Raw genomic sequence first — 23,602 nt, 5'->3', positions numbered from 1 at the left:
ATTTAGGTGAAAGCTCCAAAATGCTTGCCTAATATGTCTGTTTATCCAAAAGGAAGTATAGAGGGAGAGCTAGATAGATAGCATTGCATTACATTACATGGCAATGCAATGCACAGTTGCTGAAGTTGAACCAAAATGAGCTTGTCATCTGGCTTCTGCAACTTTTAACATGAAAAATCCAATGAGGAGAAGAAAAGAAAAGCCAAAGAGTCCATCCCAAAATCCGACAAACAAGCCAAATGAACAAAAAGCATTGAATTCAATTCTTTCTGATTTTAGAAACTGCATTAAAGAAGGGGTGCACCGGTCCTGGAGATACTGCAATACCAGGTCAATGCGTGGAGTGGACAGAGCAAGCTCTTTTTCCATCTCCCTGTTCTAAAAATCCATTTAATATATGGTCCCCAGATAGGGGACGTATCAGATATTAAACTGATAAGAACAGATACTACACTTGATCTTAGCCAAAAGGCCGAGAAGCGATAACCAGAATTGGTTTCCGACTACGGTGCCACCCAAGGATTCTGAAAAGTCCATTTGTGGAGATGGCCACCTGGACTCCCGTTAAGAAGACATGCTGTCAACCTCTAGATCCCTCACATGCCTGCACTTTTCGGCTTGCTGCTGCTGCAATCCACGCGTTTTAGATCTGCATAACTCCACCTCTTTTAGCACAGTACCCTCAACCCCCGGCTGTTCCCACCCGCCTCAACACCGTTGGAAGGGAGGAGAACCAATTAAGGCGGGGGGGGGGTGGAACGAGCAGCTGTCTACCCTTAGCAGGAGGGTTGGTGATTAATTACCTCTCCTGCTGCTGCTGCTGCTGGCTGTCCAGCAGCAGACTGAAGGTGGCTGCTGCTGTGCGCAGGTATATAAAGGCTCAGAGCCTATTATGACACGCGCAGCCAGCGTTCCATTTCCACATTCCGTCTACTGCAGGCGGGATACCTGGATGGCTGAATGTCACTGAGAAGCTCACAGAGACCGCCATAAGCAACAGTTTAAAAGAATGCCACAGACTAATCAACCAAACTTTTTGGGTTGGTTTCTCTTTTATAGTCTGCAGGCATTAAATGAAAGAAGTCAGTGTTCCAGCAGAGGGAGACAACGTTTCAGAAAAGGCATTGTAGCAAACCAAAAAAGAAATTTTAAGCGCAGCAGAGTAACCAGCTCACATACCTGTTAGCTCAGGTGAGTTTAAAAGGCTGCTGTTGATAACAAGGGCATTTGCTAAATAGATGGTGTGTGTGCAACAATATACTGAAAGGTCAATTATATTGTGCAGCTTATCTCACCACCTGTAGTTATTTAGGTGAAAGCTCCAAAATGCTTGCCTAATATGTCTGTTTATCCAAAAGGAAGTATAGAGGGAGAGCTAGATAGATAGCATTGCATTACATTACATGGCAATGCAATGCACAGTTGCTGAAGTTGAACCAAAATGAGCTTGTCATCTGGCTTCTGCAACTTTTAACATGAAAAATCCAATGAGGAGAAGAAAAGCAAAGCCAAAGAGTCCATCCCAAAATCCGACAAACAAGCCAAATGAACAAAAAGCATTGAATTCAATTCTTTCTGATTTTAGAAACTGCATTAAAGAAGGGGTGCACCGGTCCTGGAGATACTGCAATACCAGGTCAATGCGTGGAGTGGACAGAGCAAGCTCTTTTTCCATCTCCCTGTTCTAAAAATCCATTTAATATATGGTCCCCAGATAGGGGACGTATCAGATATTAAACTGATAAGAACAGATACTACACTTGATCTTAGCCAAAAGGCCGAGAAGCGATAACCAGAATTGGTTTCCGACTACGGTGCCACCCAAGGATTCTGAAAAGTCCATTTGTGGAGATGGCCACCTGGACTCCCGTTAAGAAGACATGCTGTCAACCTCTAGATCCCTCACATGCCTGCACTTTTCGGCTTGCTGCTGCTGCAATCCACGCGTTTTAGATCTGCATAACTCCACCTCTTTTAGCACAGTACCCTCAACCCCCGGCTGTTCCCACCCGCCTCAACACCGTTGGAAGGGAGGAGAACCAATTAAGGCGGGGGGGGGGGGAAGGAACGAGCAGCTGTCTACCCTTAGCAGGAGGGTTGCTGATTAATTACCTCTCCTGCTGCTGCTGCTGCTGCTGGCTGTCCAGCAGCAGACTGAAGGTGGCTGCTGCTGTGCGCAGGTATATAAAGGCTCAGAGCCTATTATGACACGCGCAGCCAGCGTTCCATTGCCACATTCCGTCTACTGCAGGCGGGATACCTGGATGGCTGAATGTCACTGAGAAGCTCACAGAGACCGCCATAAGCAACAGTTTAAAAGAATGCCACAGACTAATCAACCAAACTTTTTGGGTTGGTTTCTCTTTTATAGTCTGCAGGCATTAAATGAAAGAAGTCAGTGTTCCAGCAGAGGGAGACAACGTTTCAGAAAAGGCATTGTAGCAAACCAAAAAAGAAATTTTAAGAGCAGCAGAGTAACCAGCTCACATACCTGTTAGCTCAGGTGAGTTTAAAAGGCTGCTGTTGATAACAAGGGCATTTGCTAAATAGATGGTGTGTGTGCAACAATATACTGAAAGGTCAATTATATTGTGCAGCTTATCTCACCACCTGTAGTTATTTAGGTGAAAGCTCCAAAATGCTTGCCTAATATGTCTGTTTATCCAAAAGGAAGTATAGAGGGAGAGCTAGATAGATAGCATTGCATTACATTACATGGCAATGCAATGCACAGTTGCTGAAGTTGAACCAAAATGAGCTTGTCATCTGGCTTCTGCAACTTTTAACATGAAAAATCCAATGAGGAGAAGAAAAGCAAAGCCAAAGAGTCCATCCCAAAATCCGACAAACAAGCCAAATGAACAAAAAGCATTGAATTCAATTCTTTCTGATTTTAGAAACTGCATTAAAGAAGGGGTGCACCGGTCCTGGAGATACTGCAATACCAGGTCAATGCGTGGAGTGGACAGAGCAAGCTCTTTTTCCATCTCCCTGTTCTAAAAATCCATTTAATAAATGGTCCCCAGATAGGGGACGTATCAGATATTAAACTGATAAGAACAGATACTACACTTGATCTTAGCCAAAAGGCCGAGAAGCGATAACCAGAATTGGTTTCCGACTACGGTGCCACCCAAGGATTCTGAAAAGTCCATTTGTGGAGATGGCCACCTGGACTCCCGTTAAGAAGACATGCTGTCAACCTCTAGATCCCTCACATGCCTCCACTTTTCGGCTTGCTGCTGCTGCAATCCACGCGTTTTAGATCTGCATAACTCCACCTCTTTTAGCACAGTACCCTCAACCCCCGGCTGTTCCCACCCGCCTCAACACCGTTGGAAGGGAGGAGAACCAATTAAGGCGGGGGGGGGGGGTGGAACGAGCAGCTGTCTACCCTTAGCAGGAGGGTTGCTGATTAATTACCTCTCCTGCTGCTGCTGCTGCTGGCTGTCCAGCAGCAGACTGAAGGTGGCTGCTGCTGTGCGCAGGTATATAAAGGCTCAGAGCCTATTATGACACGCGCAGCCAGCGTTCCATTGCCACATTCCGTCTACTGCAGGCGGGATACCTGGATGGCTGAATGTCACTGAGAAGCTCACAGAGACCGCCATAAGCAACAGTTTAAAAGAATGCCACAGACTAATCAACCAAACTTTTTGGGTTGGTTTCTCTTTTATAGTCTGCAGGCATTAAATGAAAGAAGTCAGTGTTCCAGCAGAGGGAGACAACGTTTCAGAAAAGGCATTGTAGCAAACCAAAAAAGAAATTTTAAGCGCAGCAGAGTAACCAGCTCACATACCTGTTAGCTCAGGTGAGTTTAAAAGGCTGCTGTTGATAACAAGGGCATTTGCTAAATAGATGGTGTGTGTGCAACAATATACTGAAAGGTCAATTATATTGTGCAGCTTATCTCACCACCTGTAGTTATTTAGGTGAAAGCTCCAAAATGCTTGCCTAATATGTCTGTTTATCCAAAAGGAAGTATAGAGGGAGAGCTAGATAGATAGCATTGCATTACATTACATGGCAATGCAATGCACAGTTGCTGAAGTTGAACCAAAATGAGCTTGTCATCTGGCTTCTGCAACTTTTAACATGAAAAATCCAATGAGGAGAAGAAAAGAAAAGCCAAAGAGTCCATCCCAAAATCCGACAAACAAGCCAAATGAACAAAAAGCATTGAATTCAATTCTTTCTGATTTTAGAAACTGCATTAAAGAAGGGGTGCACCGGTCCTGGAGATACTGCAATACCAGGTCAATGCGTGGAGTGGACAGAGCAAGCTCTTTTTCCATCTCCCTGTTCTAAAAATCCATTTAATATATGGTCCCCAGATAGGGGACGTATCAGATATTAAACTGATAAGAACAGATACTACACTTGATCTTAGCCAAAAGGCCGAGAAGCGATAACCAGAATTGGTTTCCGACTACGGTGCCACCCAAGGATTCTGAAAAGTCCATTTGTGGAGATGGCCACCTGGACTCCCGTTAAGAAGACATGCTGTCAACCTCTAGATCCCTCACATGCCTGCACTTTTCGGCTTGCTGCTGCTGCAATCCACGCGTTTTAGATCTGCATAACTCCACCTCTTTTAGCACAGTACCCTCAACCCCCGGCTGTTCCCACCCGCCTCAACACCGTTGGAAGGGAGGAGAACCAATTAAGGCGGGGGGGGGGGGGTGGAATGAGCAGCTGTCTACCCTTAGCAGGAGGGTTGCTGATTAATTACCTCTCCTGCTGCTGCTGCTGCTGCTGGCTGTCCAGCAGCAGACTGAAGGTGGCTGCTGCTGTGCGCAGGTATATAAAGGCTCAGAGCCTATTATGACACGCGCAGCCAGCGTTCCATTGCCACATTCCGTCTACTGCAGGCGGGATACCTGGATGGCTGAATGTCACTGAGAAGCTCACAGAGACCGCCATAAGCAACAGTTTAAAAGAATGCCACAGACTAATCAACCAAACTTTTTGGGTTGGTTTCTCTTTTATAGTCTGCAGGCATTAAATGAAAGAAGTCAGTGTTCCAGCAGAGGGAGACAACGTTTCAGAAAAGGCATTGTAGCAAACCAAAAAAGAAATTTTAAGCGCAGCAGAGTAACCAGCTCACATACCTGTTAGCTCAGGTGAGTTTAAAAGGCTGCTGTTGATAACAAGGGCATTTGCTAAATAGATGGTGTGTGTGCAACAATATACTGAAAGGTCAATTATATTGTGCAGCTTATCTCACCACCTGTAGTTATTTAGGTGAAAGCTCCAAAATGCTTGCCTAATATGTCTGTTTATCCAAAAGGAAGTATAGAGGGAGAGCTAGATAGATAGCATTGCATTACATTACATGGCAATGCAATGCACAGTTGCTGAAGTTGAACCAAAATGAGCTTGTCATCTGGCTTCTGCAACTTTTAACATGAAAAATCCAATGAGGAGAAGAAAAGCAAAGCCAAAGAGTCCATCCCAAAATCCGACAAACAAGCCAAATGAACAAAAAGCATTGAATTCAATTCTTTCTGATTTTAGAAACTGCATTAAAGAAGGGGTGCACCGGTCCTGGAGATACTGCAATACCAGGTCAATGCGTGGAGTGGACAGAGCAAGCTCTTTTTCCATCTCCCTGTTCTAAAAATCCATTTAATATATGGTCCCCAGATAGGGGACGTATCAGATATTAAACTGATAAGAACAGATACTACACTTGATCTTAGCCAAAAGGCCGAGAAGCAATAACCAGAATTGGTTTCCGACTACGGTGCCACCCAAGGATTCTGAAAAGTCCATTTGTGGAGATGGCCACCTGGACTCCCGTTAAGAAGACATGCTGTCAACCTCTAGATCCCTCACATGCCTGCACTTTTCGGCTTGCTGCTGCTGCAATCCACGCGTTTTAGATCTGCATAACTCCACCTCTTTTAGCACAGTACCCTCAACCCCCGGCTGTTCCCACCCGCCTCAACACCGTTGGAAGGGAGGAGAACCAATTAAGGCGGGGGGGGGGGTGGAACGAGCAGCTGTCTACCCTTAGCAGGAGGGTTGCTGATTAATTACCTCTCCTGCTGCTGCTGCTGCTGGCTGTCCAGCAGCAGACTGAAGGTGGCTGCTGCTGTGCGCAGGTATATAAAGGCTCAGAGCCTATTATGACACGCGCAGCCAGCGTTCCATTGCCACATTCCGTCTACTGCAGGCGGGATACCTGGATGGCTGAATGTCACTGAGAAGCTCACAGAGACCGCCATAAGCAACAGTTTAAAAGAATGCCACAGACTAATCAACCAAACTTTTTGGGTTGGTTTCTCTTTTATAGTCTGCAGGCATTAAATGAAAGAAGTCAGTGTTCCAGCAGAGGGAGACAACGTTTCAGAAAAGGCATTGTAGCAAACCAAAAAAGAAATTTTAAGCGCAGCAGAGTAACCAGCTCACATACCTGTTAGCTCAGGTGAGTTTAAAAGGCTGCTGTTGATAACAAGGGCATTTGCTAAATAGATGGTGTGTGTGCAACAATATACTGAAAGGTCAATTATATTGTGCAGCTTATCTCACCACCTGTAGTTATTTAGGTGAAAGCTCCAAAATGCTTGCCTAATATGTCTGTTTATCCAAAAGGAAGTATAGAGGGAGAGCTAGATAGATAGCATTGCATTACATTACATGGCAATGCAATGCACAGTTGCTGAAGTTGAACCAAAATGAGCTTGTCATCTGGCTTCTGCAACTTTTAACATGAAAAATCCAATGAGGAGAAGAAAAGCAAAGCCAAAGAGTCCATCCCAAAATCCGACAAACAAGCCAAATGAACAAAAAGCATTGAATTCAATTCTTTCTGATTTTAGAAACTGCATTAAAGAAGGGGTGCACCGGTCCTGGAGATACTGCAATACCAGGTCAATGCGTGGAGTGGACAGAGCAAGCTCTTTTTCCATCTCCCTGTTCTAAAAATCCATTTAATATATGGTCCCCAGATAGGGGACGTATCAGATATTAAACTGATAAGAACAGATACTACACTTGATCTTAGCCAAAAGGCCGAGAAGCGATAACCAGAATTGGTTTCCGACTACGGTGCCACCCAAGGATTCTGAAAAGTCCATTTGTGGAGATGGCCACCTGGACTCCCGTTAAGAAGACATGCTGTCAACCTCTAGATCCCTCACATGCCTGCACTTTTCGGCTTGCTGCTGCTGCAATCCACGCGTTTTAGATCTGCATAACTCCACCTCTTTTAGCACAGTACCCTCAACCCCCGGCTGTTCCCACCCGCCTCAACACCGTTGGAAGGGAGGAGAACCAATTAAGGCGGGGGGGGGGTGGAACGAGCAGCTGTCTACCCTTAGCAGGAGGGTTGCTGATTAATTACCTCTCCTGCTGCTGCTGCTGCTGCTGGCTGTCCAGCAGCAGACTGAAGGTGGCTGCTGCTGTGCGCAGGTATATAAAGGCTCAGAGCCTATTATGACACGCGCAGCCAGCGTTCCATTGCCACATTCCGTCTACTGCAGGCGGGATACCTGGATGGCTGAATGTCACTGAGAAGCTCACAGAGACCGCCATAAGCAACAGTTTAAAAGAATGCCACAGACTAATCAACCAAACTTTTTGGGTTGGTTTCTCTTTTATAGTCTGCAGGCATTAAATGAAAGAAGTCAGTGTTCCAGCAGAGGGAGACAACGTTTCAGAAAAGGCATTGTAGCAAACCAAAAAAGAAATTTTAAGCGCAGCAGAGTAACCAGCTCACATACCTGTTAGCTCAGGTGAGTTTAAAAGGCTGCTGTTGATAACAAGGGCATTTGCTAAATAGATGGTGTGTGTGCAACAGTATACTGAAAGGTCAATTATATTGTGCAGCTTATCTCACCACCTGTAGTTATTTAGGTGAAAGCTCCAAAATGCTTGCCTAATATGTCTGTTTATCCAAAAGGAAGTATAGAGGGAGAGCTAGATAGATAGCATTGCATTACATTACATGGCAATGCAATGCACAGTTGCTGAAGTTGAACCAAAATGAGCTTGTCATCTGGCTTCTGCAACTTTTAACATGAAAAATCCAATGAGGAGAAGAAAAGCAAAGCCAAAGAGTCCATCCCAAAATCCGACAAACAAGCCAAATGAACAAAAAGCATTGAATTCAATTCTTTCTGATTTTAGAAACTGCATTAAAGAAGGGGTGCACCGGTCCTGGAGATACTGCAATACCAGGTCAATGCGTGGAGTGGACAGAGCAAGCTCTTTTTCCATCTCCCTGTTCTAAAAATCCATTTAATATATGGTCCCCAGATAGGGGACGTATCAGATATTAAACTGATAAGAACAGATACTACACTTGATCTTAGCCAAAAGGCCGAGAAGCGATAACCAGAATTGGTTTCCGACTACGGTGCCACCCAAGGATTCTGAAAAGTCCATTTGTGGAGATGGCCACCTGGACTCCCGTTAAGAAGACATGCTGTCAACCTCTAGATCCCTCACATGCCTGCACTTTTCGGCTTGCTGCTGCTGCAATCCACGCGTTTTAGATCTGCATAACTCCACCTCTTTTAGCACAGTACCCTCAACCCCCGGCTGTACCCACCCGCCTCAACACCGTTGGAAGGGAGGAGAACCAATTAAGGCTGGGGGGGGGTGGAACGAGCAGCTGTCTACCCTTAGCAGGAGGGTTGCTGATTAATTACCTCTCCTGCTGCTGTTGTTGCTGCTGGCTGTCCAGCAGCAGACTGAAGGTGGCTGCTGCTGTGCGCAGGTATATAAAGGCTCAGAGCCTATTATGACACGCGCAGCCAGCGTTCCATTGCCACATTCCGTCTACTGCAGGCGGGATACCTGGATGGCTGAATGTCACTGAGAAGCTCACAGAGACCGCCATAAGCAACAGTTTAAAAGAATGCCACAGACTAATCAACCAAACTTTTTGGGTTGGTTTCTCTTTTATAGTCTGCAGGCATTAAATGAAAGAAGTCAGTGTTCCAGCAGAGGGAGACAACGTTTCAGAAAAGGCATTGTAGCAAACCAAAAAAGAAATTTTAAGCGCAGCAGAGTAACCAGCTCACATACCTGTTAGCTCAGGTGAGTTTAAAAGGCTGCTGTTGATAACAAGGGCATTTGCTAAATAGATGGTGTGTGTGCAACAATATACTGAAAGGTCAATTATATTGTGCAGCTTATCTCACCACCTGTAGTTATTTAGGTGAAAGCTCCAAAATGCTTGCCTAATATGTCTGTTTATCCAAAAGGAAGTATAGAGGGAGAGCTAGATAGATAGCATTGCATTACATTACATGGCAATGCAATGCACAGTTGCTGAAGTTGAACCAAAATGAGCTTGTCATCTGGCTTCTGCAACTTTTAACATGAAAAATCCAATGAGGAGAAGAAAAGCAAAGCCAAAGAGTCCATCCCAAAATCCGACAAACAAGCCAAATGAACAAAAAGCATTGAATTCAATTCTTTCTGATTTTAGAAACTGCATTAAAGAAGGGGTGCACCGGTCCTGGAGATACTGCAATACCAGGTCAATGCGTGGAGTGGACAGAGCAAGCTCTTTTTCCATCTCCCTGTTCTAAAAATCCATTTAATATATGGTCCCCAGATAGGGGACGTATCAGATATTAAACTGATAAGAACAGATACTACACTTGATCTTAGCCAAAAGGCCGAGAAGCGATAACCAGAATTGGTTTCCGACTACGGTGCCACCCAAGGATTCTGAAAAGTCCATTTGTGGAGATGGCCACCTGGACTCCCGTTAAGAAGACATGCTGTCAACCTCTAGATCCCTCACATGCCTGCACTTTTCGGCTTGCTGCTGCTGCAATCCACGCGTTTTAGATCTGCATAACTCCACCTCTTTTAGCACAGTACCCTCAACCCCCGGCTGTTCCCACCCGCCTCAACACCGTTGGAAGGGAGGAGAACCAATTAAGGCGGGGGGGGGGTGGAACGAGCAGCTGTCTACCCTTAGCAGGAGGGTTGCTGATTAATTACCTCTCCTGCTGCTGTTGTTGCTGCTGGCTGTCCAGCAGCAGACTGAAGGTGGCTGCTGCTGTGCGCAGGTATATAAAGGCTCAGAGCCTATTATGACACGCGCAGCCAGCGTTCCATTGCCACATTCCGTCTACTGCAGGCGGGATACCTGGATGGCTGAATGTCACTGAGAAGCTCACAGAGACCGCCATAAGCAACAGTTTAAAAGAATGCCACAGACTAATCAACCAAACTTTTTGGGCTGGTTTCTCTTTTATAGTCTGCAGGCATTAAATGAAAGAAGTCAGTGTTCCAGCAGAGGGAGACAACGTTTCAGAAAAGGCATTGTAGCAAACCAAAAAAGAAATTTTAAGCGCAGCAGAGTAACCAGCTCACATACCTGTTAGCTCAGGTGAGTTTAAAAGGCTGCTGTTGATAACAAGGGCATTTGCTAAATAGATGGTGTGTGTGCAACAATATACTGAAAGGTCAATTATATTGTGCAGCTTATCTCACCACCTGTAGTTATTTAGGTGAAAGCTCCAAAATGCTTGCCTAATATGTCTGTTTATCCAAAAGGAAGTATAGAGGGAGAGCTAGATAGATAGCATTGCATTACATTACATGGCAATGCAATGCACAGTTGCTGAAGTTGAACCAAAATGAGCTTGTCATCTGGCTTCTGCAACTTTTAACATGAAAAATCCAATGAGGAGAAGAAAAGCAAAGCCAAAGAGTCCATCCCAAAATCCGACAAACAAGCCAAATGAACAAAAAGCATTGAATTCAATTCTTTCTGATTTTAGAAACTGCATTAAAGAAGGGGTGCACCGGTCCTGGAGATACTGCAATACCAGGTCAATGCGTGGAGTGGACAGAGCAAGCTCTTTTTCCATCTCCCTGTTCTAAAAATCCATTTAATATATGGTCCCCAGATAGGGGACGTATCAGATATTAAACTGATAAGAACAGATACTACACTTGATCTTAGCCAAAAGGCCGAGAAGCGATAACCAGAATTGGTTTCCGACTACGGTGCCACCCAAGGATTCTGAAAAGTCCATTTGTGGAGATGGCCACCTGGACTCCCGTTAAGAAGACATGCTGTCAACCTCTAGATCCCTCACATGCCTGCACTTTTCGGCTTGCTGCTGCTGCAATCCACGCGTTTTAGATCTGCATAACTCCACCTCTTTTAGCACAGTACCCTCAACCCCCGGCTGTTCCCACCCGCCTCAACACCGTTGGAAGGGAGGAGAACCAATTAAGGCGGGGGGGGTGGAACGAGCAGCTGTCTACCCTTAGCAGGAGGGTTGCTGATTAATTACCTCTCCTGCTGTTGCTGCTGCTGCTGGCTGTCCAGCAGCAGACTGAAGGTGGCTGCTGCTGTGCGCAGGTATATAAAGGCTCAGAGCCTATTATGACACGCGCAGCCAGCGTTCCATTGCCACATTCCGTCTACTGCAGGCGGGATACCTGGATGGCTGAATGTCACTGAGAAGCTCACAGAGACCGCCATAAGCAACAGTTTAAAAGAATGCCACAGACTAATCAACCAAACTTTTTGGGTTGGTTTCTCTTTTATAGTCTGCAGGCATTAAATGAAAGAAGTCAGTGTTCCAGCAGAGGGAGACAACGTTTCAGAAAAGGCATTGTAGCAAACCAAAAAAGAAATTTTAAGCGCAGCAGAGTAACCAGCTCACATACCTGTTAGCTCAGGTGAGTTTAAAAGGCTGCTGTTGATAACAAGGGCATTTGCTAAATAGATGGTGTGTGTGCAACAATATACTGAAAGGTCAATTATATTGTGCAGCTTATCTCACCACCTGTAGTTATTTAGGTGAAAGCTCCAAAATGCTTGCCTAATATGTCTGTTTATCCAAAAGGAAGTATAGAGGGAGAGCTAGATAGATAGCATTGCATTACATTACATGGCAATGCAATGCACAGTTGCTGAAGTTGAACCAAAATGAGCTTGTCATCTGGCTTCTGCAACTTTTAACATGAAAAATCCAATGAGGAGAAGAAAAGCAAAGCCAAAGAGTCCATCCCAAAATCCGACAAACAAGCCAAATGAACAAAAAGCATTGAATTCAATTCTTTCTGATTTTAGAAACTGCATTAAAGAAGGGGTGCACCGGTCCTGGAGATACTGCAATACCAGGTCAATGCGTGGAGTGGACAGAGCAAGCTCTTTTTCCATCTCCCTGTTCTAAAAATCCATTTAATATATGGTCCCCAGATAGGGGACGTATCAGATATTAAACTGATAAGAACAGATACTACACTTGATCTTAGCCAAAAGGCCGAGAAGCGATAACCAGAATTGGTTTCCGACTACGGTGCCACCCAAGGATTCTGAAAAGTCCATTTGTGGAGATGGCCACCTGGACTCCCGTTAAGAAGACATGCTGTCAACCTCTAGATCCCTCACATGCCTGCACTTTTCGGCTTGCTGCTGCTGCAATCCACGCGTTTTAGATCTGCATAACTCCACCTCTTTTAGCACAGTACCCTCAACCCCCGGCTGTTCCCACCCGCCTCAACACCGTTGGAAGGGAGGAGAACCAATTAAGGCGGGGGGGGGGGTGGAACGAGCAGCTGTCTACCCTTAGCAGGAGGGTTGCTGATTAATTACCTCTCCTGCTGCTGTTGTTGCTGCTGGCTGTCCAGCAGCAGACTGAAGGTGGCTGCTGCTGTGCGCAGGTATATAAAGGCTCAGAGCCTATTATGACACGCGCAGCCAGCGTTCCATTGCCACATTCCGTCTACTGCAGGCGGGATACCTGGATGGCTGAATGTCACTGAGAAGCTCACAGAGACCGCCATAAGCAACAGTTTAAAAGAATGCCACAGAATAATCAACCAAACTTTTTGGGTTGGTTTCTCTTTTATAGTCTGCAGGCATTAAATGAAAGAAGTCAGTGTTCCAGCAGAGGGAGACAACGTTTCAGAAAAGGCATTGTAGCAAACCAAAAAAGAAATTTTAAGCGCAGCAGAGTAACCAGCTCACATACCTGTTAGCTCAGGTGAGTTTAAAAGGCTGCTGTTGATAACAAGGGCATTTGCTAAATAGATGGTGTGTGTGCAACAATATACTGAAAGGTCAATTATATTGTGCAGCTTATCTCACCACCTGTAGTTATTTAGGTGAAAGCTCCAAAATGCTTGCCTAATATGTCTGTTTATCCAAAAGGAAGTATAGAGGGAGAGCTAGATAGATAGCATTGCATTACATTACATGGCAATGCAATGCACAGTTGCTGAAGTTGAACCAAAATGAGCTTGTCATCTGGCTTCTGCAACTTTTAACATGAAAAATCCAATGAGGAGAAGAAAAGCAAAGCCAAAGAGTCCATCCCAAAATCCGACAAACAAGCCAAATGAACAAAAAGCATTGAATTCAATTCTTTCTGATTTTAGAAACTGCATTAAAGAAGGGGTGCACCGGTCCTGGAGATACTGCAATACCAGGTCAATGCGTGGAGTGGACAGAGCAAGCTCTTTTTCCATCTCCCTGTTCTAAAAATCCATTTAATATATCGTCTCCAGATAGGGGACGTATCAGATATTAAACTGATAAGAACAGATACTACACTTGATCTTAGCCAAAAGGCCGAGAAGCGATAACCAGAATTGGTTTCCGACTACGGTGCCACCCAAGGATTCTGAAAAGTCCATTTGTGGAGATGGCCACCTGGACTCCCGTTAAGAAGACATGCTGTCAACCTCTAGATCCCTCACATGCCTGCACTTTTCGGCTTGCTGCTGCTGCAATCCACGCGTTTTAGATCTGCATAACTCCACCTCTTTTAGCACAGTACCCTCAACCCCCGGCTGTTCCCACCCGCCTCAACACCGTTGGAAGGGAGGAGAACCAATTAAGGCGGGGGGGGGGGGTGGAACGAGCAGCTGTCTACCCTTAGCAGGAGGGTTGCTGATTAATTACCTCTCCTGCTGCTGCTGCTGCTGCTGGCTGTCCAGCAGCAGACTGAAGGTGGCTGCTGCTGTGCGCAGGTATATAAAGGCTCAGAGCCTATTATGACACGCGCAGCCAGCGTTCCATTGCCACATTCCGTCTACTGCAGGCGGGATACCTGGATGGCTGAATGTCACTGAGAAGCTCACAGAGACCGCCATAAGCAACAGTTTAAAAGAATGCCACAGACTAATCAACCAAACTTTTTGGGTTGGTTTCTCTTTTATAGTCTGCAGGCATTAAATGAAAGAAGTCAGTGTTCCAGCAGAGGGAGACAACGTTTCAGAAAAGGCATTGTAGCAAACCAAAAAAGAAATTTTAAGCGCAGCAGAGTAACCAGCTCACATACCTGTTAGCTCAGGTGAGTTTAAAAGGCTGCTGTTGATAACAAGGGCATTTGCTAAATAGATGGTGTGTGTGCAACAATATACTGAAAGGTCAATTATATTGTGCAGCTTATCTCACCACCTGTAGTTATTTAGGTGAAAGCTCCAAAATGCTTGCCTAATATGTCTGTTTATCCAAAAGGAAGTATAGAGGGAGAGCTAGATAGATAGCATTGCATTACATTACATGGCAATGCAATGCACAGTTGCTGAAGTTGAACCAAAATGAGCTTGTCATCTGGCTTCTGCAACTTTTAACATGAAAAATCCAATGAGGAGAAGAAAAGCAAAGCCAAAGAGTCCATCCCAAAATCCGACAAACAAGCCAAATGAACAAAAAGCATTGAATTCAATTCTTTCTGATTTTAGAAACTGCATTAAAGAAGGGGTGCACCGGTCCTGGAGATACTGCAATACCAGGTCAATGCGTGGAGTGGACAGAGCAAGCTCTTTTTCCATCTCCCTGTTCTAAAAATCCATTTAATATATGGTCCCCAGATAGGGGACGTATCAGATATTAAACTGATAAGAACAGATACTACACTTGATCTTAGCCAAAAGGCCGAGAAGCGATAACCAGAATTGGTTTCCGACTACGGTGCCACCCAAGGATTCTGAAAAGTCCATTTGTGGAGATGGCCACCTGGACTCCCGTTAAGAAGACATGCTGTCAACCTCTAGATCCCTCACATGCCTGCACTTTTCGGCTTGCTGCTGCTGCAATCCACGCGTTTTAGATCTGCATAACTCCACCTCTTTTAGCACAGTACCCTCAACCCCCGGCTGTTCCCACCCGCCTCAACACCGTTGGAAGGGAGGAGAACCAATTAAGGCGGGGGGGGGGGGTGGAACGAGCAGCTGTCTACCCTTAGCAGGAGGGTTGCTGATTAATTACCTCTCCTGCTGCTGCTGCTGCTGCTGGCTGTCCAGCAGCAGACTGAAGGTGGCTGCTGCTGTGCGCAGGTATATAAAGGCTCAGAGCCTATTATGACACGCGCAGCCAGCGTTCCATTGCCACATTCCGTCTACTGCAGGCGGGATACCTGGATGGCTGAATGTCACTGAGAAGCTCACAGAGACCGCCATAAGCAACAGTTTAAAAGAATGCCACAGACTAATCAACCAAACTTTTTGGGTTGGTTTCTCTTTTATAGTCTGCAGGCATTAAATGAAAGAAGTCAGTGTTCCAGCAGAGGGAGACAACGTTTCAGAAAAGGCATTGTAGCAAACCAAAAAAGAAATTTTAAGCGCAGCAGAGTAACCAGCTCACATACCTGTTAGCTCAGGTGAGTTTAAAAGGCTGCTGTTGATAACAAGGGCATTTGCTAAATAGATGGTGTGTGTGCAACAATATACTGAAAGGTCAATTATATTGTGCAGCTTATCTCACCACCTGTAGTTATTTAGGTGAAAGCTCCAAAATGCTTGCCTAATATGTCTGTTTATCCAAAAGGAAGTATAGAGGGAGAGCTAGATAGATAGCATTGCATTACATTACATGGCAATGCAATGCACAGTTGCTGAAGTTGAACCAAAATGAGCTTGTCATCTGGCTTCTGCAACTTTTAACATGAAAAATCCAATGAGGAGAAGAAAAGCAAAGCCAAAGAGTCCATCCCAAAATCCGACAAACAAGCCAAATGAACAAAAAGCATTGAATTCAATTCTTTCTGATTTTAGAAACTGCATTAAAGAAGGGGTGCACCGGTCCTGGAGATACTGCAATACCAGGTCAATGCGTGGAGTGGACAGAGCAAGCTCTTTTTCCATCTCCCTGTTCTAAAAATCCATTTAATATATGGTCCCCAGATAGGGGACGTATCAGATATTAAACTGATAAGAACAGATACTACACTTGATCTTAGCCAAAAGGCCGAGAAGCGATAACCAGAATTGGTTTCCGACTACGGTGCCACCCAAGGATTCTGAAAAGTCCATTTGTGGAGATGGCCACCTGGACTCCCGTTAAGAAGACATGCTGTCAACCTCTAGATCCCTCACATGCCTGCACTTTTCGGCTTGCTGCTGCTGCAATCCACGCGTTTTAGATCTGCATAACTCCACCTCTTTTAGCACAGTACCCTCAACCCCCGGCTGTTCCCACCCGCCTCAACACCGTTGGAAGGGAGGAGAACCAATTAAGGCGGGGGGGGGGGGTGGAACGAGCAGCTGTCTACCCTTAGCAGGAGGGTTGCTGATTAATTACCTCTCCTGCTGCTGCTGCTGCTGCTGGCTGTCCAGCAGCAGACTGAAGGTGGCTGCTGCTGTGCGCAGGTATATAAAGGCTCAGAGCCTATTATGACACGCGCAGCCAGCGTTCCATTGCCACATTCCGTCTACTGCAGGCGGGATACCTGGATGGCTGAATGTCACTGAGAAGCTCACAGAGACCGCCATAAGCAACAGTTTAAAAGAATGCCACAGACTAATCAACCAAACTTTTTGGGTTGGTTTCTCTTTTATAGTCTGCAGGCATTAAATGAAAGAAGTCAGTGTTCCAGCAGAGGGAGACAACGTTTCAGAAAAGGCATTGTAGCAAACCAAAAAAGAAATTTTAAGCGCAGCAGAGTAACCAGCTCACATACCTGTTAGCTCAGGTGAGTTTAAAAGGCTGCTGTTGATAACAAGGGCATTTGCTAAATAGATGGTGTGTGTGCAACAATATACTGAAAGGTCAATTATATTGTGCAGCTTATCTCACCACCTGTAGTTATTTAGGTGAAAGCTCCAAAATGCTTGCCTAATATGTCTGTTTATCCAAAAGGAAGTATAGAGGGAGAGCTAGATAGATAGCATTGCATTACATTACATGGCAATGCAATGCACAGTTGCTGAAGTTGAACCAAAATGAGCTTGTCATCTGGCTTCTGCAACTTTTAACATGAAAAATCCAATGAGGAGAAGAAAAGCAAAGCCAAAGAGTCCATCCCAAAATCCGACAAACAAGCCAAATGAACAAAAAGCATTGAATTCAATTCTTTCTGATTTTAGAAACTGCATTAAAGAAGGGGTGCACCGGTCCTGGAGATACTGCAATACCAGGTCAATGCGTGGAGTGGACAGAGCAAGCTCTTTTTCCATCTCCCTGTTCTAAAAATCCATTTAATATATGGTCCCCAGATAGGGGACGTATCAGATATTAAACTGATAAGAACAGATACTACACTTGATCTTAGCCAAAAGGCCGAGAAGCGATAACCAGAATTGGTTTCCGACTACGGTGCCACCCAAGGATTCTGAAAAGTCCATTTGTGGAGATGGCCACCTGGACTCCCGTTAAGAAGACATGCTGTCAACCTCTAGATCCCTCACATGCCTGCACTTTTCGGCTTGCTGCTGCTGCAATCCACGCGTTTTAGATCTGCATAACTCCACCTCTTTTAGCACAGTACCCTCAACCCCCGGCTGTTCCCACCCGCCTCAACACCGTTGGAAGGGAGGAGAACCAATTAAGGCGGGGGGGGGGTGGAACGAGCAGCTGTCTACCCTTAGCAGGAGGGTTGCTGATTAATTACCTCTCCTGCTGCTGCTGCTGCTGCTGGCTGTCCAGCAGCAGACTGAAGGTGGCTGCTGCTGTGCGCAGGTATATAAAGGCTCAGAGCCTATTATGACACGCGCAGCCAGCGTTCCATTGCCACATTCCGTCTACTGCAGGCGGGATACCTGGATGGCTGAATGTCACTGAGAAGCTCACAGAGACCGCCATAAGCAACAGTTTAAAAGAATGCCACAGACTAATCAACCAAACTTTTTGGGTTGGTTTCTCTTTTATAGTCTGCAGGCATTAAATGAAAGAAGTCAGTGTTCCAGCAGAGGGAGACAATGTTTCAGAAAAGGCATTGTAGCAAACCAAAAAAGAAATTTTAAGCGCAGCAAAGTAACCAGCTCACATACCTGTTAGCTCAGGTGAGTTTAAAAGGCTGCTGTTGATAACAAGGGCATTTGCTAAATAGATGGTGTGTGTGCAACAATATACTGAAAGGTCAATTATATTGTGCAGCTTATCTCACCACCTGTAGTTATTTAGGTGAAAGCTCCAAAATGCTTGCCTAATATGTCTGTTTATCCAAAAGGAAGTATAGAGGGAGAGCTAGATAGATAGCATTGCATTACATTACATGGCAATGCAATGCACAGTTGCTGAAGTTGAACCAAAATGAGCTTGTCATCTGGCTTCTGCAACTTTTAACATGAAAAATCCAATGAGGAGAAGAAAAGCAAAGCCAAAGAGTCCATCCCATAATCCGACAAACAAGCCAAATGAACAAAAAGCATTGAATTCAATTCTTTCTGATTTTAGAAACTGCATTAAAGAAGGGGTGCACCGGTCCTGGAGATACTGCAATACCAGGTCAATGCGTGGAGTGGACAGAGCAAGCTCTTTTTCCATCTCCCTGTTCTAAAAATCCATTTAATATATGGTCCCCAGATAGGGGACGTATCAGATATTAAACTGATAAGAACAGATACTACACTTGATCTTAGCCAAAAGGCCGAGAAGCGATAACCAGAATTGGTTTCCGACTACGGTGCCACCCAAGGATTCTGAAAAGTCCATTTGTGGAGATGGCCACCTGGACTCCCGTTAAGAAGACATGCTGTCAACCTCTAGATCCCTCACATGCCTGCACTTTTCGGCTTGCTGCTGCTGCAATCCACGCGTTTTAGATCTGCATAACTCCACCTCTTTTAGCACAGTACCCTCAACCCCCGGCTGTTCCCACCCGCCTCAACACCGTTGGAAGGGAGGAGAACCAATTAAGGCGGGGGGGGGGGGTGGAACGAGCAGCTGTCTACCCTTAGCAGGAGGGTTGCTGATTAATTACCTCTCCTGCTGCTGCTGCTGCTGCTGGCTGTCCAGCAGCAGACTGAAGGTGGCTGCTGCTGTGCGCAGGTATATAAAGGCTCAGAGCCTATTATGACACGCGCAGCCAGCGTTCCATTGCCACATTCCGTCTACTGCAGGCGGGATACCTGGATGGCTGAATGTCACTGAGAAGCTCACAGAGACCGCCATAAGCAACAGTTTAAAAGAATGCCACAGACTAATCAACCAAACTTTTTGGGTTGGTTTCTCTTTTATAGTCTGCAGGCATTAAATGAAAGAAGTCAGTGTTCCAGCAGAGGGAGACAACGTTTCAGAAAAGGCATTGTAGCAAACCAAAAAAGAAATTTTAAGCGCAGCAGAGTAACCAGCTCACATACCTGTTAGCTCAGGTGAGTTTAAAAGGCTGCTGTTGATAACAAGGGCATTTGCTAAATAGATGGTGTGTGTGCAACAATATACTGAAAGGTCAATTATATTGTGCAGCTTATCTCACCACCTGTAGTTATTTAGGTGAAAGCTCCAAAATGCTTGCCTAATATGTCTGTTTATCCAAAAGGAAGTATAGAGGGAGAGCTAGATAGATAGCATTGCATTACATTACATGGCAATGCAATGCACAGTTGCTGAAGTTGAACCAAAATGAGCTTGTCATCTGGCTTCTGCAACTTTTAACATGAAAAATCCAATGAGGAGAAGAAAAGCAAAGCCAAAGAGTCCATCCCAAAATCCGACAAACAAGCCAAATGAACAAAAAGCATTGAATTCAATTCTTTCTGATTTTAGAAACTGCATTAAAGAAGGGGTGCACCGGTCCTGGAGATACTGCAATACCAGGTCAATGCGTGGAGTGGACAGAGCAAGCTCTTTTTCCATCTCCCTGTTCTAAAAATCCATTTAATATATGGTCCCCAGATAGGGGACGTATCAGATATTAAACTGATAAGAACAGATACTACACTTGATCTTAGCCAAAAGGCCGAGAAGCGATAACCAGAATTGGTTTCCGACTACGGTGCCACCCAAGGATTCTGAAAAGTCCATTTGTGGAGATGGCCACCTGGACTCCCATTAAGAAGACATGCTGTCAACCTCTAGATCCCTCACATGCCTGCACTTTTCGGCTTGCTGCTGCTGCAATCCACGCGTTTTAGATCTGCATAACTCCACCTCTTTTAGCACAGTACCCTCAACCCCCGGCTGTTCCCACCCGCCTCAACACCGTTGGAAGGGAGGAGAACCAATTAAGGCGGGGGGGGGGGGGGTGGAACGAGCAGCTGTCTACCCTTAGCAGGAGGGTTGCTGATTAATTACCTCTCCTGCTGCTGCTGCTGCTGCTGGCTGTCCAGCAGCAGACTGAAGGTGGCTGCTGCTGTGCGCAGGTATATAAAGGCTCAGAGCCTATTATGACACGCGCAGCCAGCGTTCCATTGCCACATTCCGTCTACTGCAGGCGGGATACCTGGATGGCTGAATGTCACTGAGAAGCTCACAGAGACCGCCATAAGCAACAGTTTAAAAGAATGCCACAGACTAATCAACCAAACTTTTTGGGTTGGTTTCTCTTTTATAGTCTGCAGGCATTAAATGAAAGAAGTCAGTGTTCCAGCAGAGGGAGACAACGTTTCAGAAAAGGCATTGTAGCAAACCAAAAAAGAAATTTTAAGCGCAGCAGAGTAACCAGCTCACATACCTGTTAGCTCAGGTGAGTTTAAAAGGCTGCTGTTGATAACAAGGGCATTTGCTAAATAGATGGTGTGTGTGCAACAATATACTGAAAGGTCAATTATATTGTGCAGCTTATCTCACCACCTGTAGTTATTTAGGTGAAAGCTCCAAAATGCTTGCCTAATATGTCTGTTTATCCAAAAGGAAGTATAGAGGGAGAGCTAGATAGATAGCATTGCATTACATTACATGGCAATGCAATGCACAGTTGCTGAAGTTGAACCAAAATGAGCTTGTCATCTGGCTTCTGCAACTTTTAACATGAAAAATCCAATGAGGAGAAGAAAAGCAAAGCCAAAGAGTCCATCCCAAAATCCGACAAACAAGCCAAATGAACAAAAAGCATTGAATTCAATTCTTTCTGATTTTAGAAACTGCATTAAAGAAGGGGTGCACCGGTCCTGGAGATACTGCAATACCAGGTCAATGCGTGGAGTGGACAGAGCAAGCTCTTTTTCCATCTCCCTGTTCTAAAAATCCATTTAATATATGGTCCCCAGATAGGGGACGTATCAGATATTAAACTGATAAGAACAGATACTACACTTGATCTTAGCCAAAAGGCCGAGAAGCGATAACCAGAATTGGTTTCCGACTACGGTGCCACCCAAGGATTCTGAAAAGTCCATTTGTGGAGATGGCCACCTGGACTCCCGTTAAGAAGACATGCTGTCAACCTCTAGATCCCTCACATGCCTGCACTTTTCGGCTTCCTGCTGCTGCAATCCACGCGTTTTAGATCTGCATAACTCCACCTCTTTTAGCACAGTACCCTCAACCCCCGGCTGTTCCCACCCGCCTCAACACCGTTGGAAGGGAGGAGAACCAATTAAGGCGGGGGGGGGGGTGGAACGAGCAGCTGTCTACCCTTAGCAGGAGGGTTGCTGATTAATTACCTCTCCTGCTGCTGCTGCTGCTGGCTGTCCAGCAGCAGACTGAAGGTGGCTGCTGCTGTGCGCAGGTATATAAAGGCTCAGAGCCTATTATGACACGCGCAGCCAGCGTTCCATTGCCACATTCCGTCTACTGCAGGCGAGATACCTGGATGGCTGAATGTCACTGAGAAGCTCACAGAGACCGCCATAAGCAACAGTTTAAAAGAATGCCACAGACTAATCAACCAAACTTTTTGGGTTGGTTTCTCTTTTATAGTCTGCAGGCATTAAATGAAAGAAGTCAGTGTTCCAGCAGAGGGAGACAACGTTTCAGAAAAGGCATTGTAGCAAACCAAAAAAGAAATTTTAAGCGCAGCAGAGTAACCAGCTCACATACCTGTTAGCTCAGGTGAGTTTAAAAGGCTGCTGTTGATAACAAGGGCATTTGCTAAATAGATGGTGTGTGTGCAACAATATACTGAAAGGTCAATTATATTGTGCAGCTTATCTCACCACCTGTAGTTATTTAGGTGAAAGCTCCAAAATGCTTGCCTAATATGTCTGTTTATCCAAAAGGAAGTATAGAGGGAGAGCTAGATAGATAGCATTGCATTACATTACATGGCAATGCAATGCACAGTTGCTGAAGTTGAACCAAAATGAGCTTGTCATCTGGCTTCTGCAACTTTTAACATGAAAAATCCAATGAGGAGAAGAAAAGCAAAGCCAAAGAGTCCATCCCAAAATCCGACAAACAAGCCAAATGAACAAAAAGCATTGAATTCAATTCTTTCTGATTTTTGAAACTGCATTAAAGAAGGGGTGCACCGGTCCTGGAGATACTGCAATACCAGGTCAATGCGTGGAGTGGACAGAGCAAGCTCTTTTTCCATCTCCCTGTTCTAAAAATCCATTTAATATATGGTCCCCAGATAGGGGACGTATCAGATATTAAACTGATAAGAACAGATACTACACTTGATCTTAGCCAAAAGGCCGAGAAGCGATAACCAGAATTGGTTTCCGACTACGGTGCCACCCAAGGATTCTGAAAAGTCCATTTGTGGAGATGGCCACCTGGACTCCCGTTAAGAAGACATGCTGTCAACCTCTAGATCCCTCACATGCCTGCACTTTTCGGCTTGCTGCTGCTGCAATCCACGCGTTTTAGATCTGCATAACTCCACCTCTTTTAGCACAGTACCCTCAACCCCCGGCTGTTCCCACCCGCCTCAACACCGTTGGAAGGGAGGAGAACCAATTAAGGCGGGGGGGGGGGTGGAACGAGCAGCTGTCTACCCTTAGCAGGAGGGTTGCTGATTAATTACCTCTCCTGCTGCTGCTGCTGCTGCTGGCTGTCCAGCAGCAGACTGAAGGTGGCTGCTGCTGTGCGCAGGTATATAAAGGCTCAGAGCCTATTATGACACGCGCAGCCAGCGTTCCATTGCCACATTCCGTCTACTGCAGGCGGGATACCTGGATGGCTGAATGTCACTGAGAAGCTCACAGAGACCGCCATAAGCAACAGTTTAAAAGAATGCCACAGACTAATCAACCAAACTTTTTGGGTTGGTTTCTCTTTTATAGTCTGCAGGCATTAAATGAAAGAAGTCAGTGTTCCAGCAGAGGGAGACAACGTTTCAGAAAAGGCATTGTAGCAAACCAAAAAAGAAATTTTAAGCGCAGCAGAGTAACCAGCTCACATACCTGTTAGCTCAGGTGAGTTTAAAAGGCTGCTGTTGATAACAAGGGCATTTGCTAAATAGATGGTGTGTGTGCAACAATATACTGAAAGGTCAATTATATTGTGCAGCTTATCTCACCACCTGTAGTTATTTAGGTGAAAGCTCCAAAATGCTTGCCT

At 45.3% G+C, this 23,602-nt stretch overlaps 18 non-coding genes across 18 annotated transcripts; all 18 read right to left on the bottom strand.

The window, feature by feature from the left end:
* Nucleotides 1-293: 293 nt before the first annotated feature.
* On the bottom strand, nt 294-484 carry LOC141182218 (U2 spliceosomal RNA). Its single transcript, XR_012257605.1, has one exon. It is a non-coding gene; the product is annotated as a U2 spliceosomal RNA (small nuclear RNA).
* A 1,115-nt stretch (nt 485-1,599) lies between these two features.
* LOC141182217 (U2 spliceosomal RNA) lies at nt 1,600-1,790 on the bottom strand. Its single transcript, XR_012257604.1, has one exon. It is a non-coding gene; the product is annotated as a U2 spliceosomal RNA (small nuclear RNA).
* Nucleotides 1,791-2,911: 1,121 nt separating this feature from the next.
* LOC141181457 (U2 spliceosomal RNA) lies at nt 2,912-3,102 on the bottom strand. The gene has a single exon (XR_012257032.1). It is a non-coding gene; the product is annotated as a U2 spliceosomal RNA (small nuclear RNA).
* A 1,117-nt stretch (nt 3,103-4,219) lies between these two features.
* On the bottom strand, nt 4,220-4,410 carry LOC141182215 (U2 spliceosomal RNA). The gene has a single exon (XR_012257603.1). It is a non-coding gene; the product is annotated as a U2 spliceosomal RNA (small nuclear RNA).
* A 1,121-nt stretch (nt 4,411-5,531) lies between these two features.
* On the bottom strand, nt 5,532-5,722 carry LOC141181470 (U2 spliceosomal RNA). The gene has a single exon (XR_012257044.1). It is a non-coding gene; the product is annotated as a U2 spliceosomal RNA (small nuclear RNA).
* A 1,116-nt stretch (nt 5,723-6,838) lies between these two features.
* LOC141182214 (U2 spliceosomal RNA) lies at nt 6,839-7,029 on the bottom strand. Its single transcript, XR_012257602.1, has one exon. It is a non-coding gene; the product is annotated as a U2 spliceosomal RNA (small nuclear RNA).
* Nucleotides 7,030-8,147: 1,118 nt separating this feature from the next.
* Nucleotides 8,148-8,338, bottom strand: LOC141182213 (U2 spliceosomal RNA). The gene has a single exon (XR_012257601.1). It is a non-coding gene; the product is annotated as a U2 spliceosomal RNA (small nuclear RNA).
* Nucleotides 8,339-9,456: 1,118 nt separating this feature from the next.
* LOC141182212 (U2 spliceosomal RNA) lies at nt 9,457-9,647 on the bottom strand. The gene has a single exon (XR_012257600.1). It is a non-coding gene; the product is annotated as a U2 spliceosomal RNA (small nuclear RNA).
* Nucleotides 9,648-10,765: 1,118 nt separating this feature from the next.
* Nucleotides 10,766-10,956, bottom strand: LOC141182211 (U2 spliceosomal RNA). Its single transcript, XR_012257599.1, has one exon. It is a non-coding gene; the product is annotated as a U2 spliceosomal RNA (small nuclear RNA).
* A 1,116-nt stretch (nt 10,957-12,072) lies between these two features.
* LOC141182210 (U2 spliceosomal RNA) lies at nt 12,073-12,263 on the bottom strand. Its single transcript, XR_012257598.1, has one exon. It is a non-coding gene; the product is annotated as a U2 spliceosomal RNA (small nuclear RNA).
* Nucleotides 12,264-13,382: 1,119 nt separating this feature from the next.
* LOC141181776 (U2 spliceosomal RNA) lies at nt 13,383-13,573 on the bottom strand. Its single transcript, XR_012257321.1, has one exon. It is a non-coding gene; the product is annotated as a U2 spliceosomal RNA (small nuclear RNA).
* Nucleotides 13,574-14,693: 1,120 nt separating this feature from the next.
* On the bottom strand, nt 14,694-14,884 carry LOC141182208 (U2 spliceosomal RNA). Its single transcript, XR_012257596.1, has one exon. It is a non-coding gene; the product is annotated as a U2 spliceosomal RNA (small nuclear RNA).
* A 1,120-nt stretch (nt 14,885-16,004) lies between these two features.
* On the bottom strand, nt 16,005-16,195 carry LOC141182207 (U2 spliceosomal RNA). Its single transcript, XR_012257595.1, has one exon. It is a non-coding gene; the product is annotated as a U2 spliceosomal RNA (small nuclear RNA).
* Nucleotides 16,196-17,315: 1,120 nt separating this feature from the next.
* On the bottom strand, nt 17,316-17,506 carry LOC141182206 (U2 spliceosomal RNA). Its single transcript, XR_012257594.1, has one exon. It is a non-coding gene; the product is annotated as a U2 spliceosomal RNA (small nuclear RNA).
* Nucleotides 17,507-18,624: 1,118 nt separating this feature from the next.
* LOC141182204 (U2 spliceosomal RNA) lies at nt 18,625-18,815 on the bottom strand. The gene has a single exon (XR_012257593.1). It is a non-coding gene; the product is annotated as a U2 spliceosomal RNA (small nuclear RNA).
* A 1,120-nt stretch (nt 18,816-19,935) lies between these two features.
* Nucleotides 19,936-20,126, bottom strand: LOC141182203 (U2 spliceosomal RNA). Its single transcript, XR_012257592.1, has one exon. It is a non-coding gene; the product is annotated as a U2 spliceosomal RNA (small nuclear RNA).
* A 1,122-nt stretch (nt 20,127-21,248) lies between these two features.
* LOC141182202 (U2 spliceosomal RNA) lies at nt 21,249-21,439 on the bottom strand. Its single transcript, XR_012257591.1, has one exon. It is a non-coding gene; the product is annotated as a U2 spliceosomal RNA (small nuclear RNA).
* A 1,116-nt stretch (nt 21,440-22,555) lies between these two features.
* Nucleotides 22,556-22,746, bottom strand: LOC141182201 (U2 spliceosomal RNA). Its single transcript, XR_012257590.1, has one exon. It is a non-coding gene; the product is annotated as a U2 spliceosomal RNA (small nuclear RNA).
* Between the last annotated feature and the right edge of the window lie 856 nt (nt 22,747-23,602).

This window comes from Phyllobates terribilis, unplaced genomic scaffold, assembly GCF_046119375.1.
Source record: "Phyllobates terribilis strain yellow unplaced genomic scaffold, ASM4611937v1 Scaffold_34__1_contigs__length_13252353, whole genome shotgun sequence".
In the NCBI taxonomy this organism is placed as follows: domain Eukaryota; kingdom Metazoa; phylum Chordata; class Amphibia; order Anura; family Dendrobatidae; genus Phyllobates; species Phyllobates terribilis.
This window is presented reverse-complemented; position numbering and strand designations above follow the sequence as displayed.